Source organism: Limulus polyphemus, unplaced genomic scaffold (assembly GCF_000517525.1).
Source record: "Limulus polyphemus unplaced genomic scaffold, Limulus_polyphemus-2.1.2 Scaffold2180, whole genome shotgun sequence".
Taxonomy (NCBI): domain Eukaryota; kingdom Metazoa; phylum Arthropoda; class Merostomata; order Xiphosura; family Limulidae; genus Limulus; species Limulus polyphemus.
Window position 1 is genome coordinate 19,524 of NW_013667790.1, and position 18,734 is coordinate 38,257.

General features: G+C 33.5%; 1 protein-coding gene across 1 annotated transcript in view; it reads right to left on the reverse strand.

The window, feature by feature from the left end:
- LOC106466180 (homeobox protein engrailed-1-B-like) overlaps positions 1-18,734 on the reverse strand; it is a 33,226-nt gene that overhangs the window by 1,080 nt on the left and 13,412 nt on the right. The gene's annotated exons all lie outside the window — the stretch shown is intronic.

Sequence of the window (18,734 nt, forward strand, 5' to 3'; positions counted from 1 at the left end):
TTCGTAGTTTTATTTTTTTATAAACGTTAACATTGAAAAATATGTCTGTATATTACGTACAAAAAATCATATTCAACTTCGTAGTTTTATTTTTTTATAAACGTTAACATTGAAAAATATGTCTGTATATTACGTACAAAAAATCATATTCAACTTCGTAGTTTTAATTTTTTATATAAACGTTAACATTGAAAAATATGTCTGTATATTACGTACAAAAAATCATATTCAACTTCGTAGTTTTATTTTTTATATAAACGTTAACATTGAAACATATGTATATTACGTACAAAAAATCATATTCAACTTCGTAGTTTTATTTTTTGAACTGAAATTATGAATTGCTGTCAGTTTGATTTTATCTACAAAAGTCCACAACATGGAGAAAAAACTTCGAACAGTACACAAAGAAGTGGTGACGCCAAAATACTTTTACGTAATGCAATACGTAACCTCCTGACCCATCTAGCATTACATTATCCCCCAGAGAAAACATTTGAATTCACTAAATTCGTCCCTTGTCACCCTAGACTCCTCCAACCCACGTACAGCTGTAGGTGGTAAGTCTCGTAATGTCGCGCGACACCAGTCAGCCGTTGCCATCAAATCCATCCTTATTCAGTCTTATGACCCTATAATATTAACATCAACTAAGCGAATTAAGCTACAAATCCATTAACACGTGCTGGGTACGTTAGGAAACAATCATTTTTCAATCATGCCCTTGCAACATTAAACTAAAAAATAATTTGCATAAACATATAGTATTATGATAAATAAGTTTATAAACAGAATTTCACCATAATTTCATCCCCATATTACAAATGGTAATGTACACACGACACTAAAGAAACTATTTTTAACCGTATTAACTTCCCAAATAATTAACATATTCCCCTTACCATATTCATAATATATTTATTTTACCTTTACTTGTATTCTAGTTTTATTATATTAATTTCGTTGTACAAAATGTATAATATTCTATTGATATGCGTATATATATGTGTGCACTATTACGTTTTCTTGCATGACGCCCTATCATATATATATATAGGTCATGCTATTACGCTTTCTTCAGGCCCATAAAATGGAATATTTCTTGGGCCATCATAAAGAATATCATACTGTTATATTCTATGAAAAAAATATTAAAAAATAACAAGGTGTAACTAGGGTACAGTGATACCTTAAGTGATATTCAGCTGCGAAAATATCCATGCTGGCTTTCTTGCAAGTCCAGGATATTTAAAGAAGACATATTATTTAAACTGCTATATCATCTCGGGTACTCAACCAGAGGTTAACTAATATGTAAATTAGCTGTCCCAAAATATATATACGTTCAAAAAACATTTTATCTAATGCCAAAAAATGTGGTCTCCTTTGCATTTTAAATTTGGTTTAAAATGTTATTATTTTAAAATTCTGGACTAACTGTATGATTTAGATCAGTGAGTCCACTATTTGTAATAATTTGAATATGTATTTGTTGAACAACGTGTAATTTGGATATTTACTTTACCGTCAAGATGGATTCACCAATTTGTTTGAGGAATAATGAATAATTTGTATTTTTGTACACCGCATAAAACAATTAAAAAATAATCGGAGTTTGTCTTATTATAACTATTATAAGACAAAACTACCGTTATAAAATAATTTTAGTCGTCAGGGACGTAATGATGTATCATGGAATCTGAAGTTCAAATGAATCTTCATTCAACTTATACTTTATATATATATGCATATATATAGTGGTTTCTTCCCTCACTTGTCACTTTGAAGTCAATCATACAGTGTATATGCTCCAATTGCCAAAACTAAAATAAATAAATATACCACTTATGATGTGTAAGAATGTTTGTTTCCAAACCACTGATACAAATGATAGAGCACCCCCCTCCCCAGTGGCTCGGCGGAAGGTCTCTGACTTATGACGCTAAAAACCGAATTTCGATACCCGTAGTGGGCACAACACAGATAGTCAATTATGCGGCTTTGTATTTAACAATATACAAGCAAACAAACAATTGCTAGGACACCGGGACGAGGCAAACCATCATCCATAAGACAAGCAAATGACCGCCATATATCGTTTCTAGCTCACCTAAATCGTAGGTACCTGCTTCGAAAATGAACCAAATTTTTTTCAGCCTCAAATAGATGCCTCTTCAGTGTATAGTTAGTTAGAAACAGAGTTCACAAGGCTAAGCCTGTATGACAGGCCTCTGTTGAGGTTCTTTACGCTTAGATTACAACGAGTAGTGGACCTACAAGACATGATAAAGTATTATTGTTTTTACAGATAAGTTGCGTTCCACACTGTGCCAGATAAAAGGGGTATGTCATTTGAAGAGAAACTTAAATAGATCCAATCCATATCTTACAGGAACGTGATGTTTATGGTGAAAGAGTGGTATGAATGAGTATTAGTGTACGTGACGACCTCTATATCCTGTGGACTGCTAACTAATGAACTACACTAATAAAGAGACCACGTTTTACAACCCTTTGTACTACTACATGCTAGTGTAAGACGCTAACACCTGACCTCACTGTGCTTGAAAAAGATGTGATTGACTGAACAGAATGGCTTGCACTTCACAGAATTTTAATCCCATCGAAAATGTATAGGATGTATTCTGGAGACACTTCACATCCTGTCAAGTAAATCTAGACGCTGAATATGCTCTGGAAACAACTTGCTTTTTTACAGGTAGCGTTGAGCTTAACAAGCAGCTTTGATGTCAGGCTACGCTTGCTGTTTGCGATGATATACTCCATATTAAATGTGAAAAACTGCAAGAATGTAAAATAACCTCATTTGCAAGCGTAGCCTGAGAGATCAATTATATCACATTGCTGATTTGGAGAAAAATTAACTCGGGGAAATTATTGGAATTATTTGATAAAAAGTAGTTGTGGTTCCTCATAGCTAGAATATTATAGATTATAATTATCCTTTGATTATTTTATGCAGTGTATTCACTCACCGATGTGTAACAGGCTTAGTGTAAGTTTGCTTAATTGTATATGTTTCCTAAAATAAATCGCTCAAAGAAACTAGGAAACGTTGTGCATTTCTTTTAGTTGTTAAAATAATAAATGAATTTGCTTTGTTTTAGTATTTTGTATTATGTCCATGGGAACAAGATGGGGCTTAAATATTATATCTTAGTGTGGCCATTTCTAATATTTGAGTTTTTGTTAACCTCCCAGTGTTTATCTTTCCAGACTGAAGATTTAAGGTTTCGTGATTCGAGTCCAATTACTGCCAAAACAAAATCTCACTTCGCAATTTGGGGCTGTAGGTGCGTTATAAGAACGGTGGTCAAATCCCACTGTTTGGCCTCAGAAGAATAGCCCAAAAGTTAGCGAAGGTGGTGTTGATTAACTGCTTTATCTCTAGTGTGCCCCTTAAAAAGTAGGGACAGTTAGCGCAGAAAGCGTTCATGTATAGATATGCGCGAAATTTACCAAGCCAGCAAACAGATAGTTAACCATATATGATATTCAAAAGTCACATGTGTAAATACTCAAAATCAAAATTATTTTAAAAAAACAACGATTTATCATACATAATAATCATAAAGATGAGACTGTTGTCAGTCTCAAAAATACAAAAAATACTGAATAAGTTACTGTACAAGATAAAATTTCCGATGAGACTGGAAACAGTCTTCTACACTCGACATCTTACTCCTGATAGCGCAGTATAATAAATCGTTGTTTTTTTTTAATTAATTTAGAAACTGTTATTCTAATATAAACATCGTAGATATAATGATTAAAGGCACAATTTCTGAATCATATTGATAGAAACTAAAGAAAATTGAGTTTGAAATGTAATTAACGAGAGTAAGAATAAGAAACGTTTATTTTGATCATGTATAGAAGTATAGCTGGAGAGTGATTTTTTTTATCGGGGAAAGGATGTGGGGGACTTGTCATGATTTTATATGGTCATAAATCACATATTTCGACCTGGAACCTGTTAAGTAATGTGACTTTTAACAGCATCCACTGTCCTTTTAACAATCGTACACTTCCGCTTTAGGCTAGATAACGTAACCTCCTCGGGTTTATTATAGGCCGTGCCTCGCCAGGAACTCATCACGCAGCTACAGTTTAGAAAGGACATGTGTCGTGCAGTGAAGGTGACCCCCTCGCCTTGCCACCCAGAAGGGAAACTGAGCCACTCGTCAAAGGAGAGCCCACCCTTAAAATAAGCCAAAATTTGTTTTACTATAAAAAAAGAAAGAAACTATAAAGAAGACACATTTTGCTTTTGATCCCTATAGAAGTTGAAAATGCTACATTATTTTTTAATACAGGTGAATTAACTATATTTTTCAGAAAAAAAATCCAAAGTAGATTTTAAAAGTTACAAAGTTGACGAACAACGCCATTTTTTTATGTTTAGTTTCTTTAATATTATTGTTTATAATGCTTTAAATGATTATAATATATATATATATACATATATATTAACCAATTTTTGCAAATTGGGACTAACGACCGTCCAAAGCTGGCCGAACCTTGTGAGATATTTATGACTGAAACTTTCGTTTACACTGGGGAAAATAACTGGTGATTCAATGCAGTCTCATAACTATAGTTTCCAGTTTTCTTGGGTATTGATTTACAATGTTTGATATACAATGTTGGCTTCATTAATTCTAAATTTTAGTTATCTTCTATACGTTACCTTCCCAATAATCAGATGTTAATTATGAAACTTATATGATTTGGACGAAAATGGGGATCAAAGACGGATAATGACTAAATAAATATTCTTTAAAAAAAGTAAATTATTGTAATCAGCTTGTCATAATGGCATTTAAGAAGAAATTAATTGAGTTTGTTGGCCTTATATGAATGAGGTTTCAAATCATATGTTAAATGTTGGCCTAAAAATCGGAGTTTCTAACATAAAAAAAAAACCTCCTGCCAGCTTGCTTAATGAAAACACCAATCAAATGAATATTGGAGCACGCAGCGTTAGTTATACGACAGAAACAGCTAATTAAAGGTAAGGTACGCAATACTAAATGCCGGGCCTCGTGGTAGTCGATTGGATTTACCCTATAAAATATCGTTAATAGCGAGAGTATCTTACTGATGAAGTAATGCATTCTAATATTTATAAAAAAAAAACGTAAGAAAATAATATTTAATTAACTATTCTCATTAGCAGGTTGATTTTTAGTCTCGCTCTTTATAGGTAGCTGGCCCTGTTTGGAATTTAATATTAAGAATATAAGTTATCTTGTCACAGAAGGAACAATCCAACCTGGTAGCTCAGGTGTAAGTCTGAGAAATTTAACGCTAAAAATTGGGTTTCGATACTCGCGATGGACAGATTACAGCTTTATGTTTAACAACAAACAGATACCAGTTTTATTTAATTTCAAAAATAACAAACAAAACACAACTGAACAGAAGTTAAAGTGAATGAAAATTAGTTTAAACAAAACTTTGATGCAAAATGAAATAGAACAGTTATATATGAACAAGACTAAATTTATTCAAAACCTACATATGGCCTCTAAGATGTCAGCAAGACACAGCTGGATACCTTGAAGAGTAGGATTCGTCCGTCTCCTGCCAAAAGGCTAATTAGCCTGACTGGCATTGTCACCTCTACTAGATAAACTATGCACAATAAAAAAAATCCAGATAGTGACAGCTCCATCATCCCACTTGACTGTTGAATTGGTAACCTTGCAACATAAATTTAGTAGTCGCCAAAATCCAATAGACCAATGAGAAGACAGGGATGGCCTATAGTGACAAATAACTAAAAATAGCGATACTTTAAGATAACTTTTTCAGACAGGCGAAAAGTTTGGAAACATAATATTATTTAAAAAAAACAGAACAGTTTTAATAAACATCTGTGACGGAGGTTATAGAAGAGAGAAATAAAAAGTCCATAAATATACTCTAGTTTATTAGCGCTTAAAAACAAAATTTAGCTCTTCAGAAATTAGTGGAACTACATATAACCATCATAATTTCATTTTCAGTCAATAACCTAAGTGTAATATACCTTTCAAAGTTTTCTTTAAAAAACTTGGGCTACTTTTCAGTTTTACGATAAAATTTTGGAAACAAACAAAATAAACATGTTCATTAAAACTAGAACGTGTCAAGACCCTTAGCAAAGCAGCAGCATTGACTATGTATATCTTTATATATATATATATATGAATAATTGAAATTATTTACAATAGAGTAGTTTGAAAGACTAGTCATTAACGTTGAAGTGATTATGACATGACTTACATTACAGAGTAGCTAAAGGACTACAAACTTATTGATCAGGTTGCTCTGAGTCATCAACTGAAAATCCTCGCTCTCAAAGATATTTCAGCTGGGATCTCAAGAGCCTGATTAAACTTTAAAGAATCACTACACGATTTACAGACGACCGAAATATATAAAAGTAATCTGTGTAAAAGAAGAAATATACATTTATAAAATTAACCAAAAGAATAACTGGTTATTACTTTGGAAAACGTAAGTACAATAGTTGTATTTATCTAGACATATACACCTTAGATACTATGGACTGAAATGTATAGGCATATACACCTTAGATACTATGGACTGAAATGTATAGGCATATACACCTTAGATACTATGGACTGGAATGTCTAGGCATATACACCTTAGATACTATGGACTGAAATGTCTAGGCATATACACCTTAGATACTATGGACTGGAATATCTAGGCATATACACCTTAGATACTATGGACTGGAATGTCTAAAATTGAGTCTCAAATTACATAGATTTAAATAACTGGTGCTATGAACATCGCTAACATTATATCAATAAATTGTTTATATTTTTTATGCCGGGGATAGCATCCTTGGTAAGGTATGTTCAAATGAATTTGGTCGTTTAAAAGTCAAAACGTAATTAAAAGTACCTTACCAAGCAGTACCTAGAGCAGGTTTCCAGGGGGGTCAGGAGCTGTCTGTGCTGAGTCAACTTTTCTTTTTTTTTTGAGTCCTCGAGGTATCTGAGAGGTGCACATATCACCTACGTTATGAACTATGGACAACTGTTTTTTTTTATCCTTGCAGAGATATGGGGGGTCGCGACTACCAAAGCCCGAATGAAGGGGTCGTCTGGCAAATTCTACTTAGAAACACTGATCTAGAGAGCCCATTCTTGGCTCGTTAGTAATAATGCTGTTTCTTCATCACCTAATAGGGCAAGAGTTTAATCTTCAATAAGTAAGGTAACGTTAGCGGTAGCATACTTTGAGATTACACAGCGTTTATATCGTGTGGAGACCAAACAACCAACGTAGTAGTCATATTTTTCTGCTGTATTTTAATTTTCAAAACGGATTCTTGATCATAAGAAAACTAATCCAGACACATATTCTGCTGACTATTTTCTATTTTCAGTAACTAATCCAGGAAATTGCCAGGAACAGACTCAACAGTGCTTTGTGATTATATACCAGGTTGAGTGGAGAGTATTTAGTTTTGCAATTGATGGCGACTTTCAAATGATATGCTGGGGTTCTTCGGTCCAGAAAATTAAATTCAAATAACGAAATGTGACATAGATTTCGTTTTTTGTCACTGTAAGTAAATTCTAAAATTAAATTTTTGTTATCAATATGGCGACTCTCATTATTTCAGAAGCTAGACGAAAAATCGCAATTTGAAAGAAAAGGACATTTACTTCTCAGTCTGATTTTTTTTTCCATTTATTTTTCTGGTCAGTAAATAATTCCTCCACAAAACTTTCATCGATAAAAACGGCATCTAGTGGGGAAAGGGGAGAAATCGTTAATTTCGAGCTTCCCTCTTGATTGTGAATATTAACTTTCGTAATATCCCATACAGAATTCGATTGTTTGCCAGTCTTATTGTACATATCGCAATGAAAAAAATCTGAACAAAATGTACAATTATTTACGAGTGTATAAAGTACTTCTTAATCTAAAGATTTTTTCCCTGTATTGCTCAAGGGCTTATAACGCTAAAATTCGTGTCTCAATCCCGGTATTGGGCACAACGCAGATAGCCTATTACGCAGTTTTGCCCTTAAACAAACAAACCTCCCTTATTGATTGGGTTACCACAAGTGGCGCTACGTTGATAAAAGGTTTGGCAACTTTACAAGAACCATGCATTTTTTTCTTGATATTGTTGGTTTATGCACTTATATATATAAACTGTTGATGTTCAATTAATATATTTGTTTTATAATGGATTTATCTTTTGTTCATGCGCTATCTTAATATTCATTTTCGTTGTATAAAGTATGTTTCTCGCAGGTTATTATACTCTTACAGTTAAGACGCAGAATTAAAAACTGTAATTCAATTTAGTTTACAATTCAATTTTAATGTTTAGTTTCATTTTGTACTCTAGCCTATTTTCTAAGCAAAACAAAAAAACTTCAAGATAGATATACAACTTTGTTATTCGAGTTTATAGAACCATATTAATTAGGACTGAGGGGCAATTCACTCTATTCATTTCGTTCCAAATTAGCTCTGGTAATGGGCGAAAGGCACTGGATATAACAGCTGTAGTGTGGTTGGCATGCTATAACATATTTTCCTTTGCTCTTAGAATTATACACATAGAAGAATAGACTGTTATTTAGTAAAGAGTCGCTTGAACTAATGGTTTTTTTTTCCAAGTATGATGTTTTATGCTTTGAGTTTATTTACTTGTGTTATGACCTAGTTTCATTTAAACTGAAAAAATCATTTTCACAGAAAGTTCGTATACATTAGGAATTAACTTTTGTACATAGTACTAACTTATGTATTGGTCAAGTGATAAGAAGAGTCAAGATGCATAAATTATTATTGTTATGCAGCCCTCCAGTCGCTTAGCAGTAAGTCTAAGGGCTTACACTGCTACAAACCGGGTTTCGATACTGGTGGAAGGCACAAAAAATATAATCTATTGTATAGCTTTATGCTTACCAAAAAAACAAACAAACAACTTTTTATCAGTCAAAATGCTTAGCAAGAGAAAAAGAGAAGTTTCTCGAAACGGAACAGTTTGCCCCACCTGTCGTTGTTGTCATAGTAACGACGATATGTAGTAACGGTGTGTAATTAGCCACCCCAGTCATCAACTTGTACTTTGTTAGACGAGCTATTGAGATACAAGACTAGGAAACAAAAACGAGGTGTTTTTGAAGAAATCTTGGAGCTATTTAGAAGTACTTAATATTAGTCATTTCCTGTCGTTTTACTGGTAAAGATATACTATACGTTTCTGTGTAGGATTATTATATAGAAGTAAATTACGGGTAATGTTGGTAGTTTGTCGGTAACACTGACTGCTCCACGCATTTGTTCTATGCGTCATTCAGACATTTTCAATCCTAACTTCTGCTACGTTCTAAAAACGATATTGCAACCCTCCAAAATGAAAAAATGCATTATTAACTCCATAACAGGTGTTGTTTTAGTAAAGTTATATTTCTACTACCGGTAAAATTATCAAGAAATTATTTATATGTAGCTTGCAGTTGAAAGGTGGTTAAGCTGGTTGATTTTGAAATATAATCACAAAAATATTGAAAAATGATTTTGATTATAATATCGTTTAAACCATATTTTAATAAATAATAAATGTATATTATTGACGTTGGTTGAAGAAGGTTAGGACCCTGATTGAAGTCGAGCAGAAACATTCGATAGTTTTAGATTTATGCTTTCTTTCAAGGGTTGATGCAAATATTATCGACAAAATAAAATTACAGAGAATAAAATCGATAAGTTTACTTTTATTGTTCAATGAAAAGCTGACAGATTACCTAAACATAAATAATTTTAGGTAACTGATTTCAACAACTAATAATCGTCGATTTTCAATCATTTTCTGTTGTCGTAATCAGTCTATCGTATCCACAAAAAAACTTCTAAGAAATTGTAAAACCAAACTGCTGAATGAACCTAAGCATAGAATCGAATCACTGGGTGAAAGCATGAAACAACATAAGTGATAAAGTATTTACGTTCTGATTTCAGCTATTAAGTGTTCGTGTTTGAAATATTTTTCTTATTTTACTTCTCAACAATAGGGTTGGACTATAGTGTTACCCTATTCAGTGTCACTACTTTTTAGACACTACCGTACATTTTTAAAATGTCACATGTGTAGAATATTTTACTTTGAATTTAATCAACCAACAGAGAATTCATATCAGTAACACAAAATTTATAAAACGTTGACGAGGCTTTTCAATCTATGGTGTATTTATTATCGTGCCAGCATGAATATTAATGTAACATAAAAACCTCACTCTGTGGCGTGTATATTCTCACACCAGCATGAATATTAAGATAACAAATAAACCTCATTCTGTAGTGTGTTTATTCTCACACCAATATGAATATTAAGATAACAAATAAACCCCACTCTGTAGTTCGTTTATTCTCAAACCAGCGTGAATATTAAGATAACAAATAAACCTCATTCTGTAGTGTGTTTATTCTCACACCAATATGAATATTAAGATAACAAATAAACCCCACTCTGTAGTGTGTTTATTCTCACACCAGGATGAATATTAAGATAACAAATAAGCCTCACACTATAGCGTGTATATTCTCACACCAGCATGAATATTAAGATAACAAATAAACCCCACTCTGTAGTTCGTTTACTCTCACACAAGCATGAATATTAAGATAACAAATAAGCCTCACACTATAGCGTGTATATTCTCACACCAGCATGAATATTAAGATAACAAATAAACCCCACTCTGTAGTTCGTTTACTCTCACACCAGCAGGAATATTAAGATAACAAATAAACCTCACTCTGTAGTGTGTTTACTCTCGCACCAACATGCATATTAAAACAATGAATGACACTCAGTCTACAGTGTACTTAATAGATAATAGGTAGAAACATAATTTTGATCATCAAACATTATTTAACCTTAAAATTACCGATAGGGCTCAAATTGTATCAAACAAAGTGTGGATCCATGACTATTTTAGTTACAGGGCTCATAATAACATTTGAGTTACATAAACAAAAAATTATACAAAAATATCATCAATAATGTAATTAATACCACTAATTACTTCTGGAATTCCCTGCATTTTTCATAGAAAGTGAGTGATTTCATCTAGTTTGTTTGTTTTATTACTTCACTACAGTGAGCTTTGCAACAAGCAAAAACATTAAATTACTCAATACGTTGCAACATGTAGACCTCGCTGGGGGGGGGGGGTAACAATGTAAAAACAAATCGGTAACTTGAATGTTAAAACCTTTACGAATACCGTGGTTTCATAAAACCGGTCCCTCCAGTGGCACAGCGGTATGTCTGCGGACTTACAACGCTAGAATCCGGGATTCGATACTTGTAGTGGGCAGAGCACAGATAGCCTATTGTGTTGCTTTGTGCTTAACTTCAAACAAACAAACAAATCATAACACCGTTTTTCTGCGCAGGTTTTATATATATATTTATCTACCATGTCCAGTATTGTCTCATAAACAGCCCAAAGGATCATTTTATCATTACATAATAACCTCTTGTTCCCAGGTACTTTTATGTTATTGTAACGTTGTTGTTTAGTTGCGGTTTCTTTTAAATTATGAAGTGAAAATAATTCAACGTCAAGTAAATTTAATAAGAGGAAATCAGTTTATTTCTTCCTTTAACCGTTTCTACAAGTTTAAACCACTTTCAAACTGTAGTAAATTATTTAGGCCTACGTAAAAACCAATTTACTACTACAAAGTAGTGCAATAACTCTCAATTCATTTTCTTTGTATCTCGACTCTCAACTTCACGGAACGTCGTTTTTATAATCTACCCTCCTTCTGGATATTTCTAAAGCTAAGATGAACTTAATGTCGCATTACATCATTAAAAACCCGCAGTTCCCTCTAGCTAATAAAAAACTACAACATTAACATGAAAAATACATAGCTTACAACAATATTAACAAGAATATCAGATTCGTTTAAAGCAATTCCTTTTTAATTCTACCGGAATAGTATGTTGGGTGACGTTTCTACAGAAAATACTTATGTGATAAAACTTAAAAGTGGCGTAATACATAAGATGGTTTCTTCCTTCACTTTATAATGGTTCTACACTGCAATCCCATATAAGAAGCACATAATATGGAAGAAAATCAAACATGTTATTTGAGTTCCTAATCATTTGAATCTATGAAGCCCGCAGTTCTGGGAATTCCTTAATAGATGAGGTTAGCTCAAAATTAGTGAAGTGTGTGGTTGAAAAGATATCTAATTTGTTAAGAACTCGGCTAAACCTGCAGCACACGTGAAGAGCCTTCGTGTGTAGTATCATAGTTGTACCTTTGGCTTAGTTTGATGAATATATTAGTGCAACGTGCAACAAATATAAGTATTTTCATACATATACATACACATATTCCTCACAGATGCACAGTGCTATAAAATACGTGAGGATTTGCTAATAAGTTTTCACCGTTAGGTCTGAAAGAACACAGTTACCACCAAAACATCTTTAATCATCTCTATCTGTAATATGCGTAACCACAAGTGTTAGACACGCCATGTACAAGCGCGTTCTTTGTAGACAGAGACGCAGTTTAAATTCAATTAAGGTTGTGTCACAAGAGGATTATGTGTGAGGATACATTCTTGTCATCCGTGTTATCGTCACTTCCCTTAAAGAGACAACATTCATTACTCCATTATCGACTCACAAAGAACCTCTAATCTGCGAGAAACTCTGACAAGTAAACGGTAATAGACAGTGGCGACCCGACATATCTCGTACGTACCAGTTGTTCATGGTTTAAGTAGGCATTACGTCTCAATACCCACACCAGAAATGTACAACAGACAGGGTGTTACGTAAGTAAACACAGTAAAACATCATTAGTTTAACTGGATATGTTGGATTTGCTCTGAAATTGAGATACGCAGGCCTAGCGATCATAGATCATCGTAATCTGACATCAAGTGCCAGCTGCATCGTCTGATACCAGGGGACTGTCATTTCGTCGGAGATCAGCACGGCTCGTTAATTTTTACAGCACTTACAGCGCCCTCTCTCTAATCAGCTAAATCACGCCAGTAATGCTTGGATTTCGACCTATTTAATGGTTGGATTTCAAGATCACAAATATTTTCTTCACAGGTCACGTCAATCTGCATTTCCTCTCATGCAAGATGTTTTAAACTATTCCTTTCTTGAAGTCTCTTTTGAAAGCTCCTGCAGTCAGATAATTTCAAACATTTACTTTAAATAAATGCAAAATGTATCAACTACGCAAACTGTTACGGATAAAATAATTACATTTAACACAACAAATACACTTTGTCTATCCGCAAACAATATCATAATACTGAAGGGGATACGTCAGCCTGGTGTAAAGCTTTCCATTCACAGTAATAGGATAAAAAGACTCAGAGATAAACTTGTACGCGTTCATTCGATTATACGACAAGAAATGTCTTTCTCCTCCACCGAATGATAGTAGGCATAGCACTAGTTTTTTATCATTAAATCATTATCACAGCAAGCCTTCAATACGAGTCACATGTATCAAATAGACTAAAAGTCTGATAAGTTGATCATGCCAATCCCAACGAAACTCCTTCGATCGTTAGTTCATATTATAATTAGTGGTTCCTAGCTTTTATTGTTTCGATTTTCACAAGGATTCGCATTCAAAACCTTCGGGAAGAAACAAAACAACTGATATCGATAGGTAAAATATTTATAAACCTTTTGAATAAGTTGCAGCAATGAACCCCAGAGAGAAACTCAAATTTCGTTGGTAAAAGAACGTTATTTCAATTTTAAGGCTTGTTTAGCTGTGTTGTGGACATTTTTCTTAAATCGCCTTCAACGTAAAAATGGTTCCACTAAACAAACCATAACGTTAATGAAGTTTCACTTGAATGCATGTATTTCAATTTTTAACAAAATTTAATAATAACTGTGGTTTTAGTCTGCTTTTAAATCCAGATCATACCAACAATAAAAATACTTAATGGCAAGTACAGTGTAGTAAATGAAAAGTTACGTTATTTTAAAGCTATATTCTGGCAAGTATGGAAACAAAGCAAAATTCACAAGGTCCAGTAATTTATATCATGTGATTTTCTATCTTGGTTTATTTATTATTCATATTTAGAAACTTAAAAAACAAAACATATTTTACAATTCTTTTTCGCACACAATCTCGTTTATTTTACTTTATGTTCCATTTGAAGCCCCTGTATGTTGAGATACAAAATTGTGTTCGAAAAAGCCTTATCACGTGTAAATTATACAAAAATCATATTAAGCAGAGCACTGTTTGAAACACGTTTATTTCTTTAAGTTATATTTCTGATTTGAGAAACATATGTTAATTTTGACCTATACATAATCAGGACTGGGGCCTTTTTTCAGTGCATGAATGTTCATCTCTGGCAGCATGGTCTACTTCAAACTGTTTGGAAATACACTTCACTTGTTATACAGCTTTTTGGATATCTTTTGTTCACATCGCATTAGGTACACGCCCGGATCTCGAGCTTTTTAGTTGAAGTAATAATGGAGAGATCAGGATTCCAATCTTGATTGATCTGACAAAGATGTTCTGATGACAGAAGCAGGAACCGTGTCTTGTCTGTCAATCGACAACGCCCTCTGTAGGCCTTCCATGTTTAGTAAAAAACTGACTCACCTGAAAGATCTTAAGTATTAAACACAATAGTTAAAAAGTCTGGAGAGCAGTCGCATTTTATGATTTCCTTTTTAAAAAAAACCTTTATCCCGACTTGTAACATGCCTCGTGTGTATACCAAGAGAAGAGTGAGGGGAGGAAAACATTTTTTTACTCATTGTAGATTAGTATTTTTCCATTTCATTTCCTTCATTACTGCTTTTGTGCCACGTAATGCTACACAACAAAATAACTTTATTTCGTAAAAAATGATATTTCAAGATAAATTTTTACACCACTAACATTTAGCTTCGGACTGGTCCAAGTACGAAATGGTTTCTTGTGATTTTACTTCTTTGAAAAGCTATTTAGGGAGAGTGATTTTATGATATTTAATATAACAGCACCAATCAACAAAATGTCACTGATTTAATACTTACACGTTAGACTCTGAATTTACGTTATGTGTACCCTTTTTAAACAAATAAATAAATAAATAGTATGTTTTTAGGTTTTCTTTTGGTCAACTTCCATAGAGTGGTCAGTGGTAAACGGTTGTGAGATAACCCCGAGGATCCAAGTTGACTGTTTAAAAACTTCGGCCCATGTAAATAGTTATGAGACGTGTGGCATAATTACCACATCAAAGAACAAAATATTCCTAAATTATGATATGTTTAAAGTATACGGGCGTAATGTTATGCAAGTATATTTCTAGAAAACATCAAAACTCCTCATTCTGCAAGAGCTGTCTTCTTTATACATCGCGGCTACATCAGTGGTTGGTGAAATCACCAGAGCCGGCCGGTGGTTTATCACGGAGCCGAAGAAATTCCGGAAACAGAGCAGGTTGTAGAGTTACTATTTGTCTGAAGACGGGATAACTTGATTTCCCATTATTAACCCAGAACAAAATCCCACTTATGAGACAAATACAAACATAAATCATGTTAGTAAAAACAGAGGAACATCTATCTGCTTGTTATTCTAAACATGCAGATAGGAGTTACTCACCTGAACTCCCTGCGGTTCCAGCTATAACTAACGCAGTCGTGCAAAGACTCAGTTACACACACGCGTATATATAAAACTGTTGACCCTTCGGTTAAAGGTGTGTGTGCATGTGTAAGAGACTGGTATAGTATAAAAATAGTGCGGGGTATAGAAGATATATAAGATAAATAACGTACATTTAAAAACAAGAAAATAATACCTCACGAGGATAATATAATTAAACGCACTCTTAACAAGTCTTTATTCTTGTCGTTTCTTCATAGATTTAAAATGTAAAAAGTATCTGTAATCAATCCAATTTTTTTTCCTGTTTTTGCGGCTTACAAGTTACTCTTCAGTAACGTAAGGCTTTACAACACGTATACGCAACTTTTGCCCTCAGATCGCTGACTTGGTTTTATATCGTCTATTATTGACGGAGTCCGCATATTGCGTCATACTGTGTAGTTTTATGTTTTTGTCTAAAGCGTTGTCCAAAAAAATTCAATGAAATCACACAGTTCTCTGTAAAATACATGATGATTAATGAGATTAATTGCAGTATTGAAGGTATTTTTGTGTGCCTTTATGTGATTCGCATGCTATTGGGGACCCTGTATAACCAATGGAGACTAAGGTAGCAATGAGACTATGGATGATATGACTGGATCTTTTATTCTCAACGTTTCGACTATAAGTCTTCTTCAGGTGATTATCAACACTATCATGAAACGATAATCAGTATTTAAAAGCTGATGTGGCCTGGACTCTTCAGTTATTGTAGTGTTAGTCTATGAAGAAACGACTAAAGACTTTCAGCAATGTATTTTATTACAAACGTACAAACACACACAATCTAAGTAATGAGTAGTATTTTGACACATTTCATAAAAGTGTTAGTAATGTACAAGACACACATTTCAAGTGACCGCTGGAAAGCCACTACAAGGTATATTAAGCTTAACATAATAATTTTCATTTTATTGCCAATTTCAGGTGATTTAAGCATACAAATTATGATGTTGAATAACAACACGTATTGAAAACCTGTATTTACATTTGCAGCTCGTGGTTTTTCCTCTATACATTCGTAGTTTATTCCAACAAGACAGAATGTGTTTAATGATTATTTGTAGTGTCACTTGAAATTTGTTTATAAACTCTTCGTTTAAATATTGCTCGTAGATCGAACACCGTGAAATCGTTAATACGTCACGTTGTTATATATACACACACATACCTCTCTGGTAAAATATACTGTGACTCGATACTGACGTTTTAACCGTGGGTGTTATTTCTATAAGTCATACTATGGAACGATAAATTTACTACATTAGGATTTATGATAACATCATCGAATACTACCCTTTGCGAGTAGTTCAAGTACTCCCCCCCCCTTCCCCCCACACACACATACACTTCTTAGAATAATAAAAGTAGACGGTGTATTGATAGAAATATTTCATATTTCAAATTATACCAAAATTAACGATTTGATTGGCACCAACTAAATATTCAGTTTTGGTATTATTTAGATGTAGACCTGGGTTTTAACCTTATCATTAAATATTTCTTGAATGGCACTTTTCAAGAAGAAATGAATATAAAGTGCTTAAAGAAACCAGACAGTAAGTCTTATAGAAGGTTTTTCCAGTAACATTTCTGTGGATAACATACGAGACGTCTTTTAGTTTCTCTGTCTGATTTTTCCTAATAAAACATTTAAAACTACTTTTTTTGACGCTGTTGTTTCCCACCACAAACATATATGTCATTTCTATTACAGAGCGGACTGACCCTTTGGTAGAGCTCTGGATTTTGGAACTGGAGAGCCAGGTTCTAATCTGTGTGATACCGCAAAATACCCACACATATAAACACACTGTGGGTGCGTTATAAGAGTGACTGGCGAGCTGGGTTCGATTTTGAATGATACCACAAAATATCCGCACATACAAACACACATTAAGCAGTGGGTGCGTTATAAGAGCGATAGTCATTTCAATATCGTGAACGGTAGGGTGCTGTTAAATGGCTGCCTTCCCTCTGGTCAACAATTCGAAATAAGAGATGACATCAGCTAGTCTCAGTAGCTTTACGATAAATACCAAGTACAATACCATTCATCGTCATGACGTGCTAAGAAAGTTCCCTACATATATCAAATCAAGTAAGGTTAAGCCTAGTTATTTTCCGTTATCGAATATACAAAGTAGAGTATTGAACCGAATATCACCTCATTTCTGTGGATCGTTAACGCAGATAACAAACCAAAATTTGTACCTTTCTTACTGATTAAATTTCGAATTATAAAGGATAATGTAAATTTTGGTACTCTGGTTGTCTTAGTAACATTTAAGCGCGGTTAGGATCTACTGTTGTAACACTCCAAGTATGATACATGGATCAAAGGTCTCAATATTAACCATGCTTTTTTTCATAATTTCATATATATATATATATATCAAATAAACATAGAAATATATTAAAGGTACTGTACACTGCGCCGCACGAAATAACTGCAATATATATAATGTGCTACCCAAACTACTGGAAAAACGCTACTGTTCTCATTGTATCAGCTCACACTAATTAAAGTGCATATGAATATAGCTAATATGCGTCAGCATAGCTACCCTCGCTGGCTGTAGGGCGACAAATAGTCACAAATTGTTTGAAGTAGTGCTTTTTAGACAACGATAACATTCGCCACTATATCGTAATTATGGGATTGTAGTTCAAAACAAACTCTACCGAAATAATCTCAACATGAGTACGTCTTAACCATGAAATTTTCGCTGAGTAAAATGATTGTAAAATCAACTTTCTAAAAGATATACGATAATGAAAGTCATTATGAAAATGGTCTATAAGCATGGCCACTAGCTAATAAGTGTAAAATCAACTTTCTAAAAGATAGACGATAATGAAAGTCATTATGAAAATGGTCTATAAGCATGGCCACTAGCTAATAAGTGTAAAATCAACTTTCTAAAAGATAGACGATAATGAAAGTCATTATGAAAATGGTCTATAAGCATGGCCACTACCTAATAAGTGTAA